Raw genomic sequence first — 13,582 nt, forward strand, 5'->3', positions numbered from 1 at the left:
TTTTGCAGATTTCTCCACAGTATTCAAATTTCTTGAAATTCTGTTTTTGTGAGTTTCATGGGCTGGAACATCTATTTATGTAAAAAGAAATGAATACCGGTACTTAATATCAATTTAACAGTGGGGATTAATCTATATTCTATGAATGAGTATTTGTTTTAATGGAATTATGGAAATGAACACACTTTTCCATGATATTCTAGGGTCTGCAACCTTTATCCCGGGAAGTTATGTTGGAGTTAAATACCTGAAACTCTTAATGAGTCTGTCCCACCATACTATGTCTGCATTGGTCACTTTAAAAAAGGGTGCACACTCTAATTTTGTTGGAGCTTAGAAAACACAGATAAAGGCATGGCTGGGTCATTATAGCTGAACCTACTCCCATAATCAATTTTGTTCTGTTAAAAGCACTCATTTGTAAAAGATAATGATTAACATAAAGCTGCCATTCTCCTTTGGTATTGATGTTTTTAATGGGTTTATTAGCACATTTATAAAGTCAATAAACCCCCCAACACACACACAGGCAGACCAACACTGAAAGTCTGATTAATTACTGCCTACCAACGTTTTCACTTTAACCCAGAAAAGCTACTCTCATTGTAGGTTAATGGCTAAAATGGAAACGGCTAATTTACATTTCAGGCTTTTCCCTTTAAGTGGAGGTTAATGTGTTTTTAGCACTCCAATCGTAGGTGCAAACATGGGTTAGTGTCCTTTGATGTTGAATTGGAATATTTGACCCGGCACTGCCACGGGACTCAAAGGGAAAGGAGGTTTGTCGCTGTGGTGGAAAACAGCCCTTTGTTGGTCTTCTGACACCAAAAACACCAAACCTTCTCTGCCTTAAGAACAGAGAGATCCCTGAGAACCCAAATGTTTCCTACTATTCTGAGAATGCTGTAAGACAATATGTGAATAAATTGAGGGGACACGAAAATCAACATTTTTGAGCGAAGACGAGAAATGATAGAGATGTCGACCCTGTAATAAATTTGCAAAAATGAAAAATAGCAGACCCTATATCATATAAAAACTTTTTTTAAATATCTGTTGTAATTCATTTAATAACTGTAAATAATGTATAATATTCAGATTCAAGCAAAGAATACTGGCAAAAACATGAGAGAGGAATTATAATATGTAAGGGATAATGGTCGGCGGCTTTTTGTATTTTGTTTTTTGTTCTCACTTTCTTAGGAACCATAAAAGTCTAACAACAAGTGTTAGCTTCCATTTTACTCATATACCACATTATGAAATTGAGTGCAGTCGTGTTGTCAACATTCAGTCCCTCTCAGTCACTCATTAAAACTCAATTGCGTATTGTGATTAACGTTTCACACAGGCCTTTAGGCCACAGGAAGATGAATCAACGCTCAAAAGTGCACTTAACCTAATGATTGGTCATCAGAGACTGTCTCTAAAAAGTTTGATGAAGTTCTGCATGTGGGCACATTAGCCCCACAACAAACGTCTAACCAACCGGGACTCCAGAATTCACCTGAATTACATCTGTGACGAAGTAGCGTCACAGGTTGCATGACAGTGCCTGAACATGAGCCTAAATTGTTTGTTTTTTTCTCTTTTCTCCCAGCCCAGTAACAGTTTATAGTTTTGTGGGACACAAATCATTCACATTTCATGTTGTGTTTAATTCTAAGGGTGCACACTTGGTTTTAAACAGAATCTCACTCACCATCAAAGTTTTCCTCCACCAACAGCCAAACCAGAGCAATGGACACATCAGCATTTATATTCACAGGAAACAGGAAGTGACTTCACGTCAGAATTGTTTTTCTTTTGCTTTGTTCTCTTTTTTTGTCTAATTGATTTTGTTTCAAACCTATTTCTGTATCTCAATTGTTGTTGTTTTTTCTGTTAAATATCTGTAAGTTTGGAGTTATGTTGATGATTCTTGTAGTAATTTGTTTTAAGGAATTGTTTAGATAATTGGCCTGTGGGAGGGGCTAAGCCTTTATAAGGGGTGAACTTTTCCCTCTTATCTTATCTTATTTCAGTGACTTATTTTTTCCCTGCTGAGAAAAACCCCGTCACAACATCATTTTCAAAACCGAAATCCACAATTTGGATAAAATGGGTCCAAGCTTATGGAAAATAATGTATAAATAAATAGCCCATTTCTACCTTCATTAAAGCCAGAAGTGCTTTGCTGACCCACTCACACATTGATGGCGCCAACCTGAAAGAGCAAGGTGGGGTTCAGTGTCTTGCCCAAAGATATTTCAACACTTGGCAGAAAGATCCTAACCTGCAATGGTCCAATCAGAGGTCCACCGCCTTACCTTTGCAACACAGCCACCTAAATAGAAGTGATTCATGGGTGTCTACTTTGGTTCCTCAACTTCCTAAGACCCAGGCTTTTTGTTTGGGGTTCATTTGTCAAAAAAGGCAAGTATGATGTAGAAAGGCACAATGTCAGGGACCTATATGTGAACACATAGTTATTTTAGGAGGTTACTGGGGTATTTTGCTGTTTTGAACACAACAGTCAAACATCACATTCTTTGTTTCTGGAAAAGTAGCTGTATTCAGATTTCATTTAGATCTCTGTGTTGATTCCCATCAGATGTCCGGAGAAAACGATCTCTAGTTTGCTGTCAGCTTTATTTAATCTTCTCTTCTTGCTGGGATTTGTACCTGCCTTCAGTTTCCAGACACAACTCCCTCTGGTTTTACAGGCCTGTTCCTCAGCCTAAAGGAATCCAGTGTGTCTGCCACATCACAGCAGAGACAGATATGTCAGCACTTCAGAAAACAACCTGGGGGGTTTCTTCCTTTTATAATTTTTTATTTACAAAATGCACACTTTAAATGGACAAAAACATTTTTTTTCTATTTAACAGCCTCTTATTCATAATTACAGTCCTTTAAGTACCATTCACAGTACTGTGTTTTATCATATCCATCAGTTTGAATACATAATGATCTTGCCAGCAGATGCTTTGTTTTATGAACATTGGAGGTCAGGAATTGAACCACAAACATTTGGATTGGGAGATAATTATTTTAGGCTGTAAAGCACAGTTCCAAATGGCACCCAGACACAATTATATGTCCTGCAGTTGGAATCTATTTATCAATATAAGTTTACTATGTTCCCTTGTTTTCTCTGACACATGTTTTTTTTAAGAAAAGTTTTAGGATTTTTCTAAATGAAGATATGAAAATGTGAAAGCATTGATTTGATAGGATATGATTTTTTTGATTTTAGCTTCTTTTTGTCACGTTTTCTGCGTAAAGAAATGACAGCGTTTGTTAATTCTTTGAGTTAATGACTTTTTAATCAATTTCAATCTCATTAAGTGGTGAAAAAAACTGGATAAATGAAACAGGATGCAAATGAGCAAAGAAATACTTTCATCAAATCTTGAAGATTTTTGCTGTGAGAACTTTGAAAACATTACAGAAAAGTACGAGGATGAAATGTTCAACTTTGAAAGGAAAAAGAAAACATGCACAGAAACAAACACTTGTATGTATTTTTAGAATAAAATGTAAATAAATATTTTCCCTTCAAGTCCCACTCCGGTCATCTTTTGATCTGTTCTAAAAGCGTTTGGAGTGGTCTTTTAGCTGTGTTTATGCCGTTTCTAGCACACACACACAAAAAAAACCTGAATCATTTTCTCGGACATAGTGTCTGTAGAGCGGCTGTAGCTCATTAGAAATTTACCTCTGAGTTGTGGGCTTTGGGTTGTGGCCCGCTCAGCATATTTTCGACATCACAAATTCTTCTTCAAACTGCATTTTAATAAAAATTTGAAAATGTTAATAAAGGTTTCTGCCAGAACTGCTTCCTCAAACAAGAAAGATTACACTCAAAAAACGTTCACTTTGAATGAACATAAAAAAATTATGGAAAGGATTTCCACATGATTAGATTGCGTTACTTGAACAAAAATGAATCATGTTGGTCCTACTTAATTTATTTAGGTTGGCTCAACTTAATGTATTTAGGTTGGGTCAACTTAATGTATTTAGGTTCAAACTAATAAATTTAAGTTGATTCAATTTAAATAGAGCAGTTGCACCCAACTTTAAATTGATATTGTTGCTCACTCTAAAAAGAAAAAAGTTGATCCAATTTAATTGAATCACTTCAATTGGTCAGCCCTAAGTAAATTAAGTTTATTTAACTTGAATTTCTATTTATTTCTTTAATTTTATTTATTCATCTGTAATTGATATGTTGTTCCAAAGTTACAACCAATGGGTCTTTTAATTTTCACATCAAAGACATGAATTACCCAGCAAAGTCCCACATCACAAGACAGGAGCTCAATTACCGCGAACTCTGTGTTGAGTATTGGAACATTAACAGTTTGCCACACAAGGGGGTTTGTCATCATCCTCTACCAAACTTTAACTCATGGTGCAAAAAAAAAATAAACATAACAGTTTAAATCACTAGTTAAAACAGAGTAAAACAGCTAGACAATAAAACCCATGGACAAAAACTCACACTTAGACCCCAATCTGCCCAGATAGACAAAGAAAATGGAATCCCACAATTCCTTGCGATTACTAATGTATCCAATTTAATGGTATCATGTTGGATCAACATGATTGAAATTAGTAACTTTTAAATGGATTATTTTTATGTACAATCGACATGATTCATTCACGTAAGATTTACAAACATAAAATTTTCTGGTTGAAATGACAAGTTACTTTTTCGTTAACTTAATTGGCTGGTAATTTCCTTTTTTTGAGTGTAGATATAGCAAATGCATATATTTATTACAAATATTCACACAGACTGTGTGAATATTGAGACTGTTGCTGTATGGTGACAAAAAAACGAAGCTGTTGTAACAGAGTATAGTCTGTGAGAGTGAGATAATACATGGATTTGTGTTTTTTTTTTAAAGTTTTATATTTTCAATTATAGTGTTCCATAACAGCTTCTGCTGCGTTTTCGCAATGCAACCAAAACAATTTCTTAATTTCAACGTGCAGGGTTTTTTCTTCTGATGACAATGAGTTCACAACTTGGGTTTTTCAAAAGTCCCTGCTGTCGTCAAGCAATCTGGCAACAGCCGATATTGAAAAACATCTGCGAACCCACACTGGCAGCATCCGACACGGAACGTACACAGAAGTGCGCTTACTAGAACACAGGGATAAATTAGACTTCAGCTGAGCTGCATATTTCCCCACGGTGTTGTGGAGCTCTAATCAAAGGTAAAATGAGAGGGCATAATCAAAATGCACGCACCAGGTGGCCAAAAGCAAAACTCTAAATGAATGCTAATTATGTCTGATGTGTGTACTCGATGAAAATAAGATCCATGATGCTTATCTGAGACGGTGTCGTGAGGGCAGCCGATGAAGAAAAGGTCCCCAGACTTCCCTCTTCTCACCCTCATCACTCAGCCTCATCAGAGGGTGACATCAATGGATTCAGATGTGAAATCTATGGAATGGTATATTTCCTCCCTGAAGGAATTTCTTTGGCCAGCTTCCTGGCAAGACAATCCCCAATAATCCACTTCCATTCTGGCGTTTTTATGGGCATCGTTTGTTTTATTTCCAGCAGCATTTCTTTTTATTTGTGGCATTTCTTTTATTTGCAACATAATTTCCTTTTATTTTCATCGGCATTTTTTTTCTCTTTAATTGCAGAGTTTTATTTTATTTTTTGCATTTTCTTTTTATTTGCAGTTTCTGTTTTGTTTGCAGGGTTAATTTGTTTTTGCTGCAATGGCGGATCACGGCCATCACACCTAACAATACAGGTCACAATTACACAAAACAGAATAAAAGTATAATGTAAAACAATCTTTTAAATGGAAAAGTCAAAATAAAATCCCCAAATCTCACCAAAATAAAAAATAAAAAATCTTCTGAAGAGAAATGTCCTCATATGTGAATGGAGCATAGGAACAGATGTAGGACATTCCAAAATTTGGATACTATCAGTTTCTACAGTTGTTGTTTTAGGAGGAAGAAAGTTCGCTTGTGCATTGTGTACTTTCAAAATTAGCTTTGTGTCTCCACTTTAAAGCATCTCTTGCATTCAGAAATTTAGCAAAGAAAGCTGGGTCAGGTTTCTTTGATTTAGATTCACTATGATAAACTACAGACAGTATTGGATGTTTTCAAACAAAATTATGGGGTTTAGTTTGAGTTTTTCTTGGGTCAACCTCCTAAATATCACATTTTCTATATATTTAATAACTGAACTTGAAGTCAAAGTGTTCTTTACACCAAAAAAGCTCAAAGATTTAGACATAATCATATCCTATATGCACTTTTTTAAGGTCTTTGGATGTCGAAACCTGCACATAAACCTTGTTATTGTGGACCAAATCCTCATTTTACATCCCGTCCTCCTGTACAGAACGATATCTCATCAAAAGTAATATTGCCTCAATTGAATTACAATAAACAAATTAAATAAATGAAATTATGTTAATTTCATAAATTAAATAGGTTAAAGTACTAAGGACAGTTGTACCAGGTTGCTTTTCATTTCCCAAAATTGAGATATAGAACTGATAATCCTGCTGGGGAAATAATTAAGTACTGTAATTGTACTTGTGGGTGGAAGAGGTATATGAAGGCTTCTTTATCTGGCAGGATATAAAAAAACAGCTGTTTCTCCAGATGTTGACTCTGCTCTGTGTTTCTGCTTCTTTCCCACACACACACACACACACCTTTATCCCTTACAAAGCATCTCTTTCCACTAAGAGAGTGGAGAAATTCGTCTTTTCAAGCTGAGCCTTTACATCACCCCATAAGGGTTTGAAGTGGGGTTTTTTCTCACTCATTTACTCTTTCGGTTTCATGTTGAGATCTCTAGCTTTGTCCACTCAAGGGATTCAGCTCTTGCAAGGTTTACAATAAATATTTAATATAACCAAAAAGAACAGAGGGGAGTGAAACAGGCCAAGAAAGTGACATGAGCAGCAGCTCTGATCCCCCTGCAGAGTGGAAGGAAGGAGCTTTGATCAAACACCCAGAGGGTGATGTCAATGGAAGATGTTGGTTTTGCTAATGAAATGAGCCGAGTGTTTTTGTGTTGATGAACATCATCTTTCTGATGCTTGTTTTTTTTTAACAAATAGCTGTCTGGAGGCATTCTGTTATGTTTGCACATATTAATGAACTGACCCACTTCTTCATAATCATGTTTTCGGTGTTTTCTTAAAGAACCACTCAGGGGAAAATTGGTTTTAGGTGTTTTTAACATGTTCTTGTAGCCTTTTTCTTATGATGCAGGACAAATAAAAATAATTTCAAGATTCTTTTTTCAAGTCGTGGTGAATCAGGGGCAGACCAACAAAAAACTTTCAAATGTTACAAACGCACACACAAAATGTACAAACGACGATCTGCAGACCACAAGCTCCATACAATACATGAAAAACAGATCCATGTACGTCTTCATTTTCCTTGTCTGAGCTGGAATCTGGCTTAAAACCATACAGTTGGATGGCTCTGATATTATTGTTAGGTTAGGTTTGTGAGGAGCTGTAAGCTTGTGGGAGGGAGTGTAAACAAAGGGAGGAAGATGAGTGCAGGCTAACTATTTCCAAAAGTATTCGCTCACCTGCCCAATTGATCAGAAACAGGTGTACTAACTGGCCACAGGTGTATTAAATCAAGCTCTCAGGCTTGCAGACGGAGGTGGACCAACGTCACATTGAACTCTATGGCTTAGGAATGGGATGGCACTTTAGTTCATATGTGAGTCAAGGCAGGGGGGCGATACTTTTGGTAATATAGTGTATGTCCTAACAAATGACAGTCTTTTATTGTGCCTAAAATGGCATAATCATTATTAAAAGACCACTGACACTTTTAAAAGAGATTAAAAGATGGTTGGAGAGGGATTATAAAAGCATTCGTGTTGATTCAGTTTTGCGTTTTATGATAAACAGTCCGAAGGGTATTCCCTCTGCAACTGAAGCACCTGTGACACGTAGAGCTTCTTGGACCTCCACATTTGTTTTGCATTTCTCCTGTGCTTCCCGTCTTGTTTTTCTATTTGCCTTAAGAGGAGACGTGGCCTGAAGGCAGAGCCTGTTAGAGGCATCGTGAGAGCACCATGTCTTCTCTCTAATATAATCAGTTGGAGTGAATTACAACAGCCCCTAATGGCATTAGGACCTGGTGACATTCATTTAATCCATTTAAGTCCCTGCCTGTCTCATAGTTTGGAAAGTTGAACAAAGAATGGCAGCTGTCCAAACAGCACCTCCTGTTGGTGACTGGGGAATATTGCAGAGAAGTTCACCAAACAGAATTTCACATTTAAGTCATCCTTTACCTTAGGGTGCAAATAGTTTTAACAATTACTGTAATGATTGTACAAACATATGAGCACATATTTTTTACTCTCCTGATTCTTTGTTTGTTGCATTCAATGCCTCCATCCTTGTGTCAGAAACTTTAAACTCCTGAGTTTCTTCCTTTTTCTTTTGTGGTTTTCACTTCATTTTATGGGACATAAAAGAAACAGAAAAAAATACTGACTGACTAAAAAGCAGGATCATTAGCACACAGTCAATTTATTTTCCTGACATCATTTAGCAACATTTAACCTAAATGCTTCACAGGATTTCTTTTTTTTATTCCTAGTATTGTGATTTAATCAGCTCCTGCAGCTTTTTTTGGCAGAACAGAACAATTCAACCGCATGGTTTGCATTATAAGAGAAGCCTTATTAGCAGCTTTCTTGGACACGAATCTTTAATTGTTCTTTAGAAAAAAAACAAAAGTTTTTCTTTGCTTCATGCTGGAACTAGTTCAGATTTATTAGAGAAAAATGACAGGATTTTAGTTCTTGTTTCTGGTTTTCTTGCAGCTTTTTCTCCAACAGAATCTGTTGGGAATCATCCATGTAGGTTTGTTACTGATTATCAGAATCCTGCCACAATCATGTTTCAGATCATGTGGAAACTCAGGTCGTCACAACATCTGGAAGCATGATCTTACTGCCACGCGTAAGATCGAGTAGGTTTAACAGCACTGTTGCATTAATGTGGTGAGACGTGTCTTTCTGTTTGGATCATTCTTAATACGGATTATATATTATTGCCTTTTTATTGTAAGCAGCTGTTAAAAAGAATTCTTTGCCTTCAGCATGACCAGAGATCAAACCAAGAGGTGAATGAACATTCAGCTCTTATTAATTTGCCTCAAGCACTTTGGCGTCAATGCTAACAGCTTAAAAACTACTCATTTAGACAGATAATCTAATAATTGTGAATCCTATTCAGTTTTTATTTTTATTTTTTAGCTTTAATAGAGAAACCCACCAGTTTTTATTCATGCATTCATAGAGAATCAGTAAAAAGCTGCCAAAATGTGGTCTCCATTGCTCTGCTGCACTACGTCAAGGTTTTCTATTGTAACTATACATATTTTTCAGACTAAAAGCCTCTCATAAAAACACAATGAAACCCTGCCTCAGATTGCCCTCAAAGAGACTGATGGCTCTCACCTCCAGCTCTGCTTCTTTTGGACTGAGATTCTACAGTTCAGGTACGTTTGAGATATTTCTTTTAAAGCTGAGCTAAATCTTTACAAATTCAGATTCTTGAGCATCCTTACTGTCACAAAGTTTTGTTACATCATTTTTTATGAATTCAGACACTAAAATCATTGAAAGGTTTTCACACAGTCTTTAAAGTCCCACTCTGATCGTCTTTTGATCTAATTTAACAATGTTCCCAGTGGTCTTTTAAGATTATGCCATTAAAATCAGTGTCTTTTTACAAGACACTGTTTCTGCAGAGCGGCAGTAGTTCACTAGAAATTTACCTCCGAGTTGTAGGTCGGAGCATTGGTAAGCCTTTGGTATGACTCGACTGTGGATTTGAACTCTCGGGGTCCTCGGGGAACTCTCGAGACAAACGTATTTGTCTCGGGGAGGGCACTCCTCCACAAGGCCACTAAGTTAATTTATGTATAAATGTTGTTTTGTTTAGTTTGTTCTGGCATTTTACATCAATCAAAGACAGTAATTATTAATTTCAGCAATTTCTCAAAGTTTTTGACTATTTACATTAACTGAAAGTAAAATATTTAAATTAAAAGCTTTAATACCCAAAATATTTGAAATGTATCTTTTTAATTATGGTCAAGAATTGGTTTTTAATGTTTGAATTCCCATCCGTCCGCGAAGGCCAGTGTTGATGTTGTTGTTTGTATCTTTTGGTCTGTTCATCTGATTTTGCTGTTTTTTGTTGTTCTAAAGGAAGCAGTAAAAACTATTATGATACACATTCCTATTATTCCTATTATTCCTCGATGGCTAAGATTTTAAAACAATTTTTTTTTTAAAATATAGAACATATAAATTTGAGTTTGGCCACCAAGAGTTGCTCCACTCATCTGAGTTTGTTCAAGTCAAAGGCTAAAAAACCTTGGGGTTTTTTTGGTTTGTTTTTACTCAAATAATTTGCTTTTTTGCACTGTTTCTCAAACACACGATCCTGAACAAAAGGTTTTTGGTGACTGCGAACGGAACCAGCACCTTCTGTTGTTTTAATTCACTTGCAGTATGAGAGGTTTAGTGTTTGTTTTATACCCAGCTTATTGTTGGTTGGATCGCCACGCTGAAGGTTTTTCTTGCGCAAGAGCAAACCTTCTATTATTTCAATATGCTCATCTGTTTGCAATCGCAGCAGCGCTGTGCATTTAGAGTGCAGCTGTTTTTTTTTAAAGACTTCTTCTTCCCGTTCCAGTGAATGAGAAACACATTGTAAAAAGGCTTGTAGGACTTAGATAAGGTCAAAAGGTGTTGTGTAAGTGTTTTCCATATGCTGCTTCTTTAGAGGAGAGCGCCGGCTCCCCTCAAATGTCAGCAAAAGTGGTGTTTTTAGAAGCTTGTGTTCTTTGTTACAGCTCAGCAGGGATGCCTAGGACCCAGCATTGTAGATATGACCCAGCGCTGACGTCAAACTGTTGGTCATGGTTCAAAGATTAACCCCTCCCAAACCAAGATGTTTTCTTTTTCCTCGTCTTTTACCTCCACAAGAGCATTTCAGCTCTTAAAGCATTTCACTGAACACGTAAAAAACCGAGATACAGGGTCTCATCTGCATGACTGCATGTATTTAGTCTTTGTAAACCCAAGAACTGCTGCACCCTCTAGATTTCTCTAGGATGTGATCATACAAAGGGGATCATTCATAATTAGCTGGAAATTGTCGTAAACTATTTTAAACATTACCCTCGCGTTGCCTTCAGTAGCCTATAAAAAACCATTTGGGACTTTTACTCAGAAAAGAACTATTCTGGGTGGTGTGTGTTTATAGATCTCTTGATCATTAAGGTTTTTTTTTATTGTTTTTTTTAGACACACTGTGATGAAATGGTGTTTTTTTAACATGTCTTTCTGGCATTTCTCTGATGATGGGGGACATGTATAAAGAAATGTAAGCATAAAATTGCATTTCTGAGTATTTCTTTGTCCATATGGTGAATCAGGAGCAGATAAAAATAAATGCAGTTTGAAAAAGATTACAGTTGTCCGGCTGGAAAGCTCCAATATTACTCGCTATTTTTGTTGCAGCAGTAATGATGGGTTGGGCGGTTGGGGTGTGTGAGGGGCTGCAAGCTAGCTAGATTAAGGCCAGCTCCATTATTTTATCACAATCTTTGTCAACCTGCGATCAAATGAAAGTGTCAGTTCATCATCAAGATGGTAGTAGAGCATTAGCTTCATTCCTTTGCTCTGGTGCTCCACTTTCTCTTCTCGGTCCAAACCTGTTGCATTATATTGAAGGAAGGTTTGATGGTTGGTTGGGCACCAGACTTTATTGAGTTGTCATCGAAACTAAAAAACTGTTTTTAAAAAAATAACCCCTGAGTCTTGTTCTTGGGATGCAGGTTGGGTGTGTGACCAAACGTCCTCCATCTTTTATTGGTCCACCTTTGTCAGCATCAAACCCTGACTTGGTGAAGGGGTTTCTTTGTGCCATGATGTCTCTAACGCGGGGGCCTCCCCTCTCCTGCCACACATGACCCATAATGCTTTGGGAGCCTGGGGGCAGACTGCTGGACCGCAGCTGGAGTCCACTTCCTTCCTGGTAATGTGTGATGCTAATGTTTGGAAGGTGAGATTCTGCTCATGTTTCGTTCAAATATTTGCCTGCTTTATAACTAAAATGCACAGCAATTGGGTCAGACTTCTTTGTGTCATTTGCAACAAGTGGGCAAATTATGTGAAAGACCTGTAGAAATATTGGGAGGTTTTGGGTTCTTATGATCCTCCATTAGCCACTGTCACAGTTATCAGGATCTTTTCTTCTACTGAATCTTCAGGTTTACAGATTTAAAAAGAAATGTGCAAACCTGGAAAGGTGAAAAAAAAATCATCTTGGTCCTTAAACTTTCATTTTCATAACACAAGAAAATAAAAGTTTTGAGATTAATTTAAATATCAATTCCTATAACAAAAATGTGTCTGTTTTTAGAATCCAGAGATTTCAGAACTTAAGTTTAGAGCAAAATTATGTTTCAAAGCTCATCAAAATGTCTTTCATAAACATCTGAGATGGTAATGTGGCATGTATGTACCGTTTTTTTAAATATCCACTTATGGAAGTTTAATAATCCATAGGTTTTGGGTTCTTGTATTTCTATTTTGAAACATCAATTATTTATAAACTTATTTTCATAAAAACTTTATTTTTGGTATGGCAATCTAAAATAATTATTGATTAAATTACATTTTAACATAAAGCTAATTGTGAATCTTTTTCAGTTATTTGGGAGGTGAAAAGGATTCCTGGCTGTAATTCTAAAACATACTTTTTTTTTTACCCATTTTGAGCACTTTTGTAAGTTAGTTATGCAAAATAAATAAAACTGGTGTTCATTATCTTTAAAAAGGTGTTGATAAACTGCAATTATTTTGGAAATTTCAATGTGCAAGAAAACTGATTTCCTTCAAAATAAAAGCTTCTTTCTGCAGGACACCTTTGTCTTGAAAAAACAGGAAGTAGCAGCAGCTGCATTAAACAGCCTCTTAAAAAATCATGGTTTTAAATTAAATTGATTTTAGTTTAGTTTTAAATGTAAAGACTTCTTTATAGCAGTGCATCATACATGTTAAAGTAATAAACATGTCAACATGGGGATTAAAACATTTTGTTTTCTGAAAATAAAACAAAATATCTCATTTTGAAAATAAAAGAATCTTCATTTCCATAAAAAGTTGAGATCTTTCTCGGTTTTCAGGTCCAGTCTTGTGGATTAAGTTAGGTTGGATGAGTCCCACATCCTTTCTTTTTGTCTTGGAACAGCTTCTTCATGAGTCTCCTAACATACTAGAGTGGATTCAAAGCAGATGTGGAGGGAAACTTGTGATAGCCATTACCAGTACAGAAGGTGTCATTGTTTTGGGTTTTTTTTCACAGTTTGGAACGTACCAAGAATTTTATTGCAAACACCAGAGTTGAACAGCCAGAATGCAATTTTTTTTTTTTTTTTACAGAACAAAAAGGAGTAAAAAAACAATCCAGTTTTGGTGTCATGAGAGGAAAAAATTGCAAAAATAAAAATGTATGTGAATGTGTAAAAAGAGACGCCAAAA

General features: G+C 36.2%; 1 protein-coding gene across 1 annotated transcript in view; it reads right to left on the reverse strand.

The window, feature by feature from the left end:
* The window catches only part of ltk (leukocyte receptor tyrosine kinase), an 85,129-nt gene extending 83,368 nt beyond the window's left edge, over nt 1-1,761 (reverse strand). The window contains exon 1 of the mRNA XM_078940308.1: nt 1,703-1,761. The gene's annotated coding sequence lies outside the window, so the exon portion shown is untranslated. The remainder of the gene's footprint in view (nt 1-1,702) is intronic.
* Between the last annotated feature and the right edge of the window lie 11,821 nt (nt 1,762-13,582).

This window comes from Oryzias latipes, chromosome 22, assembly GCF_053564925.1.
Source record: "Oryzias latipes strain Hd-rR chromosome 22, Olatipes_Hd-rR_3.1".
Lineage (NCBI taxonomy): Eukaryota > Metazoa > Chordata > Actinopteri > Beloniformes > Adrianichthyidae > Oryzias > Oryzias latipes.